Source organism: Photinus pyralis, unplaced genomic scaffold (assembly GCF_008802855.1).
Source record: "Photinus pyralis isolate 1611_PpyrPB1 unplaced genomic scaffold, Ppyr1.3 Ppyr1.4_LG9, whole genome shotgun sequence".
NCBI classification, from domain to species: Eukaryota; Metazoa; Arthropoda; class Insecta; order Coleoptera; family Lampyridae; genus Photinus; species Photinus pyralis.
Genome location: NW_022170878.1, coordinates 12,092,058 through 12,104,859, shown reverse-complemented (window position 1 = coordinate 12,104,859; position 12,802 = coordinate 12,092,058).

Genomic DNA, 12,802 nt, shown 5'->3' with positions numbered 1-12,802 from the left:
CGAAGCTCACAAAAAAACACGCCGACGCGTCGTATTTTCTGCTAAGCCCTTTTCTAATGAAAATTTCTCAATCCTATTGACCGGGTACGTGTCCATTGTATTAGAAATTATGGTGTAACCTTTTCGCGTGCGTTCTCCGGCCGTGTCCAGGTCTATAGACCCGCGTTCATAATGTATGTCGGACGGACGTGGGAAAAGCTCATGCACCGTACAGTTGTGGAAATCGAGCAGTAAATATATCAAACAATATTGATGGGTTCCGGTCGCTACGTCCGGATCAATGGCGTACGATATACTCCTTCCCTAATAGCCGCCCGCTCAATATGTTGTGTGCAACACACTGACACTCTAACATACATTAGGGACTGCGAGCGTATTAAAATTTATATCGCAACCGCGTAAATTGGAAGAAGGTAAATGATGGAGAAATACGAGATTCTTGGTGCGTTTTCAATTAATCACTGTCAGCCGCGTTGACATTATGGGACAGGGTTTGGGGCCTTTATAGTTCATGGAACTATAATAGACTTGCTGACAGAAAACGCATTTATCAATAAACGCGTGAACTTTGGCCATATCAGAAGCCGCAAGACATCAATTGTTTGCGAAGAATATACGATATACGTGTTGCAATCAACACAGTGCGCAGTTTAAAATAAAATTAAATGTCTCCGGTGACACAAAATGTTACTGACACGTGGTGACCAAAAGTGTCACTGCCAGGTTGAATTAGTGCATGGTGTCCAAAGAGCGTTGTTTATTAGACTGTCAGGAGACGTTGATTTAAATGTTGGTAATGCCACCTGCAACCGTTAAAATGTTCTTAAAGCCGTCCCGTCTAGCGCTGATGGGCGTTAATTAAACTTTGCAACAGTTTGTATAGTTACAATTACAAAAAAAAAGCCGGGAGAGGTTTTTCCCCCCCGAAATTAGAACGGCAATTCATCAACGTCCAAAATATCGAATAATCAAATTTCCTCGCCTGACACTCTCATCAAACAAATCATAATTAATATTAATAGGCCACATTATCGCGTTCCTAAAATAATTGCAACTCACCCATAGTCTGGAGCCGTATGATCTGGACGACGTCGCAATTTTCTCGCACCTCCAGGTAAGTGATTTCGCACTTGTAACTCGCCTCGTCTAGCAGTTCGACCTTATTAATTCTCAGCAGAGCTTCGGTATTATTGTGTTCGTATTCGACCGTTATCCTGAAACAGAATTGAATTTGTGTAAACGTGTGTACTTTAAGTTGCGACTTTAAAATTCAATTTGTGCGAGTTTATTTACCCGCGTTGTTAGTTCGGCGCGCATTTTTCTCTTCTTTTTAGTTTATTATCCATTAACTTTTATAGTTTCGTGTCAACAAAATGTTTGCGAACTTAATAGAAATCGAACCGACTCAATAGAGGTTAATTTAAATATTACGCTTCAGTATTCCTCGTATACATTCCACCAAAAAGTATTTCCAAAAGGATTTAGATTAATCAAACAGTATGGCTCGGCGATGCGTTACGTGAACTACGGTAACAAACGCATCGCCGAGCCACACAGTTTGTTAACATCTAAATATCCCGGCATCCACTCTGCTAAGGCAACGCTTACCACGAAAGGCAAATATGATTAGTGGGATTAGCTCGTGTACGATTGTATACCTAAACTGTTAGCGAGATCAATGATGAAGTTGGAGAAACAATGAAATTCCAATTAGGTAACTAACCTGCTCAAGCATGCCTGTGAAACAAATCATCGATTGTATTGCGCAGTTCGTGGTTTAATTAATTCTCTGCCCGTTAAATTACTAAACCCAAAACGCTTAATTTCGATTGAAAGTTTCGTTCGCAGCCGCGCCGGATGTCCCTAACTTTGCACCATTTTAGGTTTTGGCAACCTCTCACTTGTATATCATATTTTTTAACAAAATCGATCGCGATATAAAGTGTGTCTGTGTAATTTTGCATTAATTTCATCTAGTATTCATTATTAGAGTTTGTTCTTTGAATACAAATAGAAATGTCACAACGTACCATCAAAAATTTCAATACAGTTCATTTAGTTCAACAAATTTGATATTATTCTCCTTAATCGGAGTGGTCCTTCGAGACACAACAAACAATACATAATTTTGGCCATATTCGAGTCGGATCTAGTGCGACACCAGCAAGATCATCAATCATTCGCAAGTGGATACAGTTTGCAATTCGTAAGAAATATTGCAGCAGTAACGCATGGAAAATCAATTTGCATGCTGTGGATAGAAGGTGACATCAACAATCTAAGAATCGACAGTGAGTTTCCAGTTGTGATCTGCTTCAATTGGCTTCCGGTAAACGAGACATATCTCGATTTATTGTATGTTTATGTTCTCATATTATCATATTCTTTTTGCACATTTTAATTCATTCCAAATACGTAACATTTGATTTTTTTTAGATAGATTTATTATTTACGCAGAACAATATCATTTGAATATATTCATGATGGAGCCAGGAAAAGAAATAACATCATTATGACATTCACGGGCTATTTAATTATAAAGGCATCATTAACACGATTTGTTACCTTTCTCAATAAACCAGAGAACAGGAAAGATATCACGCAGTTACAGTTACGATTGAATAAAATTCAATCCGATTTTCAGGAATATAATATTGTAACGGAAACGCTCCAGACATGACGTCGCCTTTGGCGCTCTGGAATTTTCTACGCGCGCGATAGTGGGATTTGTGTAGGAATATTCGAGACTGTACGCGAATGTTCTGGATTTACATTGCTTGCGTGTATAAATGGTTGCGGACCGAACATCGGAGCAGTTTTACTACCGAACGAGATCGAGTACGTATGAAACATCGAGCGCGGAAATATAAATTGCGAAGTGTGTGATATAAATAGTGGATATAAATTGTACAGTCTTTATAGTGTTTTAGTTTTGTTTAATAACTGCCGCTAAAATGGAAGAAACGATGCTCAATTTGCTCCAGCAAATCCAAAATGGCCAACAGGTGTTGCAACAAGAAATAAAAAGCAACCAAGAGAAGTTGGAAGAAAATTGTAGAAATTTTGAAGAGAAGTTCGAGAAAATGGAAGAAAATTCTAGAAAGATTAATGAAGAAAATTCTAGAAAGATTATCGAAGAAGTCTCTAAATCAATTGAAGAAAAAGTTGAAGATAGAATTACGGAAGTTTCCAAAACATTTAAAGCAACATTCGTTGAGATTGAGCACAAGTATGAAGAGCTGCGCGAGCAATTCTTGCGACTGACTACGGAAGAGCGTATTAGTAGTGCCCCAGATGAATTGCTGATGGACCGTCTTCTTGAGGTGCCACAGTCTACTCATTACAAGAAGGTCGACCCAGAAACAAATACAAGAGTAGAAGGCGACGTTCAGCAAGCCCGAGTAAAGCCACCTACTTTTGATGGTAAGATTCCTTGGACCACGTACGTTCGACAGTTTGAAGCGGCGGCTGCGGCAAATAAATGGACTCTTCAAGACAAAACTACAGCCCTGATTCTTGCTCTGAGAGGAGATGCTCTGGATGTGTTGTGGACCATCCCCGAGGATCAACAGAACTTCCAACAAATAGTAGCGCGACTCGAAATGCGATATGGCGATAAACACCTTCAGCAAGTTTACTATGCCCAAGTCAAGAACCGAGAAACCTGGAGAAAGTTTGCAGGAACTTGAAGCGGACATCGCTAGACTGATTCGATTGGCATACCCTACGGCACCGGAGAGCTTTCTTGATCAACTGGCTGTACAAACATTTATCGATGCCGTTCGTGATGGAGATGCCCAGCAGGCTTTGAGACTGGCTAGGCACGACAAAATTGAGAAAGCTTTGGCCCATGCGTTAGAATTCGAAGCCGCCAAGAAAGCTAGTCATGGAAGTGCGCGAGTACGTATGGTGGAACCTCGCAGTGAGAGCCGGGTAAGAACCATCGAAGAGGAAGGTGGCTCTGAAAGTTTTGAAGAAAAGGTCAGTAAAGTAGTGGAAGAAAAGGTCAATAAAGCAATACAGTCACTGGCAAAGAAACGTGAACCACGATGTTGGAATTGCGGCGAGATTGGACACGTTCGCCGCAACTGCCAAAAACCATTGCAGCAGTCGGAAAACTAAGAAAGGTCGACAGGAAGGGGCTATCGTCGACCTGCAGAAACAAAGCCCCGATCTTCACTGTAAACATTTCGTCGTCTGGAAAAGTTCTGAGTTTGTACATCGACGGCCGAGTTAATGGAGAAGACAGATCCTTGCTAGTAGACACAGGTGCAACAAGAACTATTGCAAGACCAGAGTTATTGAAGAATCATTCTCGGATCTCATCTTCGACCGTGCAGTTAAAAACAGCAACTGGTGAAAGAATAAAAACGCACGGAGAAATACAAATGTCTGTCACCATCGGAAAGACCACCATCAATCACCAGGTGCTAATTGCTGATATTTCTGATCAATTCATCTTGGGGATGGATCTTCTTAAGAAACTCGGAGCTGTGTTAGACGTGAAAAAGGGCGTGTTAAAGGTCGGCGATGAAGAACTCCCTTTCCATGAAGACAAAGAAGATGTCATCCGCCTGGTAACCACTCATGACGTCATTATACCCGGACTTAGTGAAAAAATTATAATGACCACTTTAGATGGATATTGTCGCCAGGGAAGCCTACGCATAGTCGAAGCACTAAACCAAAAGGAATTTCTAGTGGCTAGGGCTCTGGTAAAGTTCAAAATGGCGTTCCGATTCGAATTATGAATTTGAAAGATAGTCCTGTTAAGCTAAGCAAACGAACTGTAGTTGGACAGTGTGTGCCCATCTCGGCTATTCGCTCTGTGAGATCGGAAAATCTATCTAAAGGAAAGTATCCAAGAGAGCTGATAGATATGGTCATTAAAAACACCCCAGATTTGGACAATAGACAACGACAAAAGGTGAAAAATATGCTTATGGAATTCCGAGATGTGTTCGCGGTAAACGACCAGGACAAGGGCAAGACAAGCATAGTCACCCATAAAATAAATACTGGCAATTCCCAACCGATTAGACAACAGCCAAGGCGACTCCCCTTGGCTAAACGAGACGAAGCTGAGGAGATTATCAGAGACATGAGAAAACAAGGTGTCATCGAGCCATCGAATAGTCCTTGGTCATCACCGATAGTGCTTGTAAAGAAGAAGGATGGCTCCACAAGATTTTGCGTTGACTACCGTCTGTTAAATTCGGTCACCAAGAAAGATAGCTATCCACTGCCGAGAATAGACGACACCTTGGACACTCTATCTGGAGCCCAATGGTTTTCCACACTCGACCTAAAGAGTGGTTATTGGCAAGTGGGGATGGAATCGACAGACCGAGAGAAGACCGCGTTTTCTATAGGCTCTGGACTTTGGCAATTCACAGTAATGCCTTTCGGATTGTGTAATGCCCCCGCGACGTTTGAGAGACTTATGGAAGCAGTTCTAAGGGGACTAACGTGGCAGACATGTCTGGTATATTTGGATGATGTAATTGTCGTAGGAAAAACTTTTGAAGAACACCTAAAGAACCTGAGAGAGGTGTTTGGACGATTACGAGAGGCCAATTTAAAACTAAGTCCCAAGAAATGCTTTATGTTCCAAAAAGAAGTTAAATATTTGGGGCACATCGTATCTCGTGATGGTGTTACAGCTGACCCAGAGAAGATTATAGCGATTCAAGAGTGGCCGATTCCTGAGAACAAGCACGAGATTCGAAGTTTCCTCGGTTTGTGCACCTATTATAGACGATTCGTGAAAGGATTTGCCAACATTGCCAAACCATTAATAAAGTTGACAGAAGAGGGCAATGAGTACGAATGGAGTGAAGACTGTCAAAGAGCTTTCGAACATCTCCGGCAAGCTCTTACTAGCGCACCTATCCTTGGCTACCCCAGAAATGAAGGAAAGTTTGTGCTAGATACCGATGCCAGTAACACCGCCATTGGAGCTGTTCTCTCTCAATTGCAAGACGGACAGGAAAGAGTCATTGCCTATTTCAGCAAAGTACTGTCGAAACCCGAGAGGAATTATTGTGTGACTAGGCGAGAGCTCCTGGGTGTGGTAAAGGCATGCGAACATTTCCATAAGTACCTTTACGGCCGCAAGTTCCTGATAAGGACAGATCATGCAGCGCTAAAGTGGCTCTTGCAGTTCCGAAACCCAGAAGGACAGGTGGCAAGATGGTTAGAACGTCTTCAGGAATATGACTACGATATTGAACACAGGGCTGGAAAAGTTCACAATAATGCAGACGCTTTGTCAAGAAGACCGTGCAAGGACAACTGCACACATTGTTCTAAAATAGAAGACAAGATTGGCCATCTGCGACGAACAACTGTAGAGAGTGAGGAGTGGAAGCCAAGCGAAATCAAAACGGCCCAAAAAAACGACTCAAGTATAAAAACTGTTCTGAATTGGATGCGCCACGGACAAAGACCAGACTGGCAAGACATTAGTGCCACAAGTCCTGAAGTAAAGCGTTATTGGGGCCAATGGAATAGCCTGACTCTGAAAGACAACCTGTTGTATAGGACCCTTGAAAGTGAAGATGGCACCGAATCGACGCTGCAATTAATAGTACTAGAAGCAAAGTGTCGGAAGTATTGCGAAAATTGCATGACGGCGCTTCCGGAGGACACTTTGGTATTATGAAAACGTTGCAAAGGGTACGTGAGCGATTCTATTGGGTCAACCGTAAAGAAGATGTCCGGCGGTGGTGTCAAAAATGTGAGTTATGTGCTACTGGAAACGGACCAGTTTCCAAGAAGAAGGCACCCATGAGGCAGTATAACGTTGGTAGTCCGATGGAACGAGTTGCTATCGATATCGCAGGACCGTTTCCCGAGACAGATGGCGGAAATAAATATATCCTAGTCGCTATGGATTATTTCACAAAGTGGACTGAAGCTTACGCCATTCCAAACCAAGAGGCAGCAACAGTTGCAGAAGTGTTGGTAAAGGAGTTCTTTACACGTTTTGGTGTTCCTATAGAAATCCATTCAGACCAAGGAAGGAACTTTGAATCGGCTTTGTTCCAAGATGTTTGTCGATTTGTAGGAGCCAATAAAACCAGAACAACACCTTTGCATCCTCAGTCAGATGGAATGGTTGAGAGAATGAATCGAACGATGGGTAAATATCTTTCAAAAGTCGTGGCAGAACATCAGAAAAATTGGGACCAGTACCTCCACCTGTTCCTTATGGCATATCGATCAGCCGTCAACGAGACCACGGGTCAGACTCCTGCCTGCCTTATGTTGGGTCGTGAACTACGCCTTCCATGTGACCTCGAGTTTGGGCGTAAGCCCCATGAAAAATATGTCGCAGGTGAAAATTATGTTGACCAACTAAAGGCGAAGATGAACGATATTCACGACTTGGCTAGAAGTTATATTCAGATTGCCAGCGATCGCATGAAAAATCAATACAACCTCCGCTCGGCCAATGAAACTTTTGAAGCTGGAGATCTGGTATGGCTGCACAATCCACAGAGACGAAGAGGTCTTTCTCCCAAGCTACAAAGACAATGGGAAGGTCCGTATGAGGTGATCAAGAAAATAAATGACGTGATATATCGTATCAGAATGAACCACCGGAAACCGAAAGTTGTCCACATTAATCGACTCGCACGATATGCCGGATCCAACAACAACGAAGAAGTTAGAGGTATTCGAGAAGAGAAACGCAGCTTTGGGATCGAGCCAAACTTTAACGATTTTATGTCAAATTACGCCCAGCGGAAGAAAGCTCGATTTCGCGTTACTCAGGAAATTTGTCAAAATATTTTTGAGCTTGGCGATCCCGAAGATTGGATGTGGTTTAGATGGGTTGGACTGGAAGATAGTGCGAACTATGATCGAAGTGATTTTTAGAAACACTAGCGTTCGAATTACAGTATGCTGCTTCAACCCACAGGGGACGCCCCTCCGCAAAGCTGTGGACTGTTACTTTTTCAAGAAAGGTGTTTGTCGAGCAGGCTCTGACTGTAGATTCCGACACGAGGCATTAAAAAGTAATACTAACGCAGTTTCTGAACGAGACGTCCAGAATTAAGAAGGGGGCAGTGTAACAGAAACGCTCCAGACATGACGTCGCCTTTGGCGCTCTGGAATTTTCTACGCGCGCGATAGTGGGAATGTTTGCAACGTATATCTGGTAATTGCGCGAATGTTCTGGACTTACATTGCTTGCGTGTATAAATGGTTGCGGACCGAACATCGCGGCAGTCTACTATCGAACAAGATCGAGTACGTATGAAACATCGAGCGCGGAAATATAAATTGCGAAGTGTGTGATATAAATAATCGATATAAATTGTACGGTTTTTATAGTGTTTTAGTTTTGTTTAATAAATATTGATATAAATCGAACCCTAATTTATAAATCACGTTACATTATTCTCCTTAATCGGAGTGGTCCTTCGAGACACAACCAACAATACAGTGTCAAGGCACATGTCGGTAGGAAGGTAGAAACTTAGGTTGGAATTGCTAATAAGAAGTGGGTCCAGGCTTCAATTATCCACAGAGCCCAACTCGCAACCGTTAATGGCAAATGTATGATATTTCACAATCCTTCCGTTGCATACATGTAATTCATTAACAAAAGGTTTGGAAATGCGGTTGTTGAATAATTCCGACATGTGTGCACACTGATAATAACGTAATGGGGAGGTTCTTGAATAGATCCCCTGATATAGAATGGGGCGCTTCTCGTTCCAGAGCTGTTTGTGCAAGAAGTAAACTAAAATTAATGAAAATGACACTGAAACAAAGCAGCACTTAGCAATGTGACACGTCCTTGTTCAGACGCAAATTGCAAGCTTTTGTAGCAGTAAAATCATCCCGGAATGACAAATCTTCTCTTTACAGAGGGATGCAGCGCGAAAGTCCTCCGGCGCGAGATTACACCATCTCGCTCCGCAACATTAAAGATTTCGTAACGGCGGCGGCGGCGTTTCGGTTTAAAGCCGTCGCGACGTTAACCTTTGCGTTTATTTACACTCGGGTCTTGTTATCGCCTAAACAGCAACGTCATATGTGGCTTTACAATGCTCGCTCGAGCACCCAACCCCCATTACTCTAAAATAATATTCGCAAAATAAGACGGGCGCCGCAGCAAAAAGTACCTTGAAGTATTTCGCGGCAATTACCCGCCCGTTTCAGATAAGGTACGTCAAGTTAGTTCGGTTCAGTTAATGTTTTCTAGAAGACACGCGAGGGGTGTTTTTATAATTAAAAGTGCGATTAAAATTTCTTGCAAACAACGCCGTTGTTTCCCGAATGTTCATTAAAAATACACGACATGGCCACGTAATTACATTGCATTCAAAGTTAATTTGCGATTTATTTTAAGAATGTGTGTCATTAACGCCATCTTAAAGTCGTACTTCGTCTATTTCGACATAATAAACCTCTACGCGGCGGCGATGATTTTGGAATTCTGCTCTTTTCTTTTAAAACGTTCAGCGTTTCGCTCGTACGTTAAAGGCACTTACGAAATTATGTAGATAGGATATGTGATAACCTTAAAAGCGTTAGAGTTAGTCGACTATTTAGTAGTAATTATAATGATGGAGAAGTTTAAGGGTCTTATCACGAAGTGCCAACGATCCAACCACGGTACATTTCCAAAATTAGTATTTGCATTACTAAAAGACAATTTCCATCTAAACTAAATCTGAACGTTGCACTCTGGAATGTTTGCTGAACGCAAACGCTTTCAAAAATTACCTTTCATTCAGTAAAAATTGAACATAGTCAATATATGCTCATTGTAAGGACGATAGGATAGAAAAAAATCTATATCCGAATGTGCTGCTTATCTCCTACCAAACGTATCCGATATTTTAGACCAGTAACGAGGTGAAAATAAAACGGAAGCTTGCTAATGGACTAACTAATTCGAACGGGCATCTGTTTCAGTCATGTAAACAAGCACGGGAGGCCGAGTAAAAGAAGACAAGGGTGAGAATACTAAGACGAGATGACAATCGTTAGATGAATAGGGCGAAACCACGAGAGCGAGAGAGGAAAAACGAAGTATAGAGTGAGAGAACGTAGATATAGAAGAAAAGACAAAAACGGAAGAACCATGCCGAGAGAACAAGGACAAGAGAAAAACAGAAAGAGAATACGAGAAATTATGACGAGATAATGACAACGAAAAAGTGAGGATTAGAGAATGGAGGTAATTGAACGAAATCGGGAAGAGGGAGCGAAAGAAAGATGGACAAAAAACGAGGAAGAAAAGAACGAGAATAAAAGAACAGAGCATCGGAACTAGAAGACAAGAACTAGAGGACGAAAAAACAAGAGAAGATTGGTAACTAGAAAAAGAAAATTAATGGAAGACAAGCGAGTGAGAGAGACATAGGGATAAAGCGAGAGGAAACCGAAGGAAAAACAAGAAACAATAACGAAAGCGAGAAAATCAAAGCGCGAGAGAACGAAGATAATGGCCAGAAGGTGTGGACGAGGACACGATTACAAAGTCGAAGAATGGAAGACTGGGATGAGAGAACGGCGTTGGAAGGACGATCGGACGAAAAAGCGAAAGGGTGAAAAGATAAAAAGTCGAGGACGATAGTTGTGATTACTAAGACACGAAGACGAAGATGAGAGAGAGAGAGAACCAATGGATGAGTACGAGGGGAATAGTGGGCAAGAACGAGAAACGAGAAAGAACAACGGTGGGAGGATAAGTGCGAGTATTTGACGGGAACGAGAGAATGGGGGAGGACGACTAGATTACAAGGGAAAAAGTCCGAAAAGGTGAAAGGGCGAAGATGGGTAGACGACAACTGGTGGAGGATGATATGAGGATATAGGCGAGAGGATTATGATGAGATGAACACGAGAGGACAAGGAGAGAGGATAGAAAAGGAACTGGAAACGAGGACGAGATGACGAAGGCAAGACGGCGAAAGCTAAAAAGCAGAGGCCGAAAAGACGACAATAAGGTGAGAATGTGGTTATAATTGTGAGAACAAGAGAACAAAAGAGAAAGAGGGAACGAGTTGCGAGTGGGGGCTAAGAAAATGGAGAACAAGACAAAAGGACGAGTGGACGAAGAGACAAAAAGATACAGGGATTAAAGGTCGAGAAGAAGAGATTACGAACGTGCTAAAGACTAAGGACACGAGAACAATGAGGAAAGTACCAGGATGCGAAGACGAGATGAGAGCGAAAAAGCCAGAAAGAGAGTGGACGAGAAAAAGAACGAGATGACGAAGTCGAGAGGACAAGGTTGATATGAGAATGAGAGGATGGGGATGAAAGAACGGTGTCGAAGGGCTAAAGTACGAAAAGGTCTAAGTACAGAGAAGGAGGCGAGTGGACGATGAGGTGAGAACGCGGACTAGGACAAAGACAAAAATGGGGTTGAAGAAATAAAAGGGCGAGGGGCCGAATGCGCAGTAGGGGAAGAGAGAATGAAATTATTAATAGTCGAAAGGGATGAAAGGTTGAAAGAAAGAGAGCGACAAATGGGCGAAATGATAAGGATGAGAGAACGAAGGTAAAATAATAAAGGCGATAGCAGAGCTGGGCAGAATTCGATTTTGTAAATACTTTACCTTCCTTTTTTACCAAAAATCGACTACACCATAATTTCTCGGGAAAACACTTTTTCTTATTAATTTTGGTGCGTAGAATCCAAAACAAATCGTACTTTTTCGATCAGACTTCTCAATCAAAAGTTATAGACTAGAAACCAATTTCAAAAAAAAATTCAAAGGGCTGTAACTTTTGAACTAGTAGCCCAATCTTGGAACTGTTTGAAATTATGGATTCTACAGGCCACATTCTATAAGAAAAAATTTTTTCCGGGTCGATCTGAGACAATTTTTTTTGGGGCCTCAAAAAAAGGCAGTGTATAACCTTCCTTTTTTACCAAAAATCGACTGCACCAAAATTTCTCGGGAAAACACTTTTTCTTATTAATTTTGGTGCGTAGAATCCAAATCAATTCGTACTTTTTCGATCAGACTTCTCAATCAAAAGTTATAGACTAGAAACCAATTTCGAAAAAAAATTCAAAGGGCTGTAACTTTTGAACTAGTAGCCCAATCTTGGAACTGTTTGAAATTATGGATTCTACAGGCCACATTCTATAAGAAAATTTTTTTCCGGGTCGATCTGAGACAATTTTTTTTTCGGGCTTCAAAAAAAGCCCATTTATAACCTTCCTTTTTTTACCAAAAATCGACTACACCAAAATTTCTCGGGAAAACACTCCCCGGTGAAAGTAAATGTGTGGAGAATCTTTTGTGTGGTACAAGAACATTTTCCAATTTGCAGGTAGGTATAATCCGGAGGTTAAGGACCCTTTCACGTGGTCTTATTGTAGGTATGTACTGTTCCCCTATCGTAAGAACTCCAGTTTTTCTTAAAAGGGAATGTAGCAATGCCCTTCTGATTTCCCGACTAGGATTTACCTGGCTAACGGAATCTTCCCAACGATTCAAACAACCCTTTTGAAGAGTCAGTTGAATCCTTTGGGTGTCACAGTGACAAGTTCCAGGTGAAATTCAAGGGACATAGAAGAGAACATAACAGTTGGGAGCTAATCAGGAGGGAGCGTTATGGCGGAGTGGAGTGGGGAACAGATGTACAGAAAGCTAAGTCACGAAATTATCGCTACATGAGGAAACAATTTGAGAAAAGAAAGGAAATTTAAATTTTCCAGGCAGGTTCCCGTTACAGTGCTTGACGCCGGGCCTGTAGTTGTCAAGAAAGCAATTAAATAGTGACGTGTGCGATGACGGAAACGGCATAACGATACCAATTT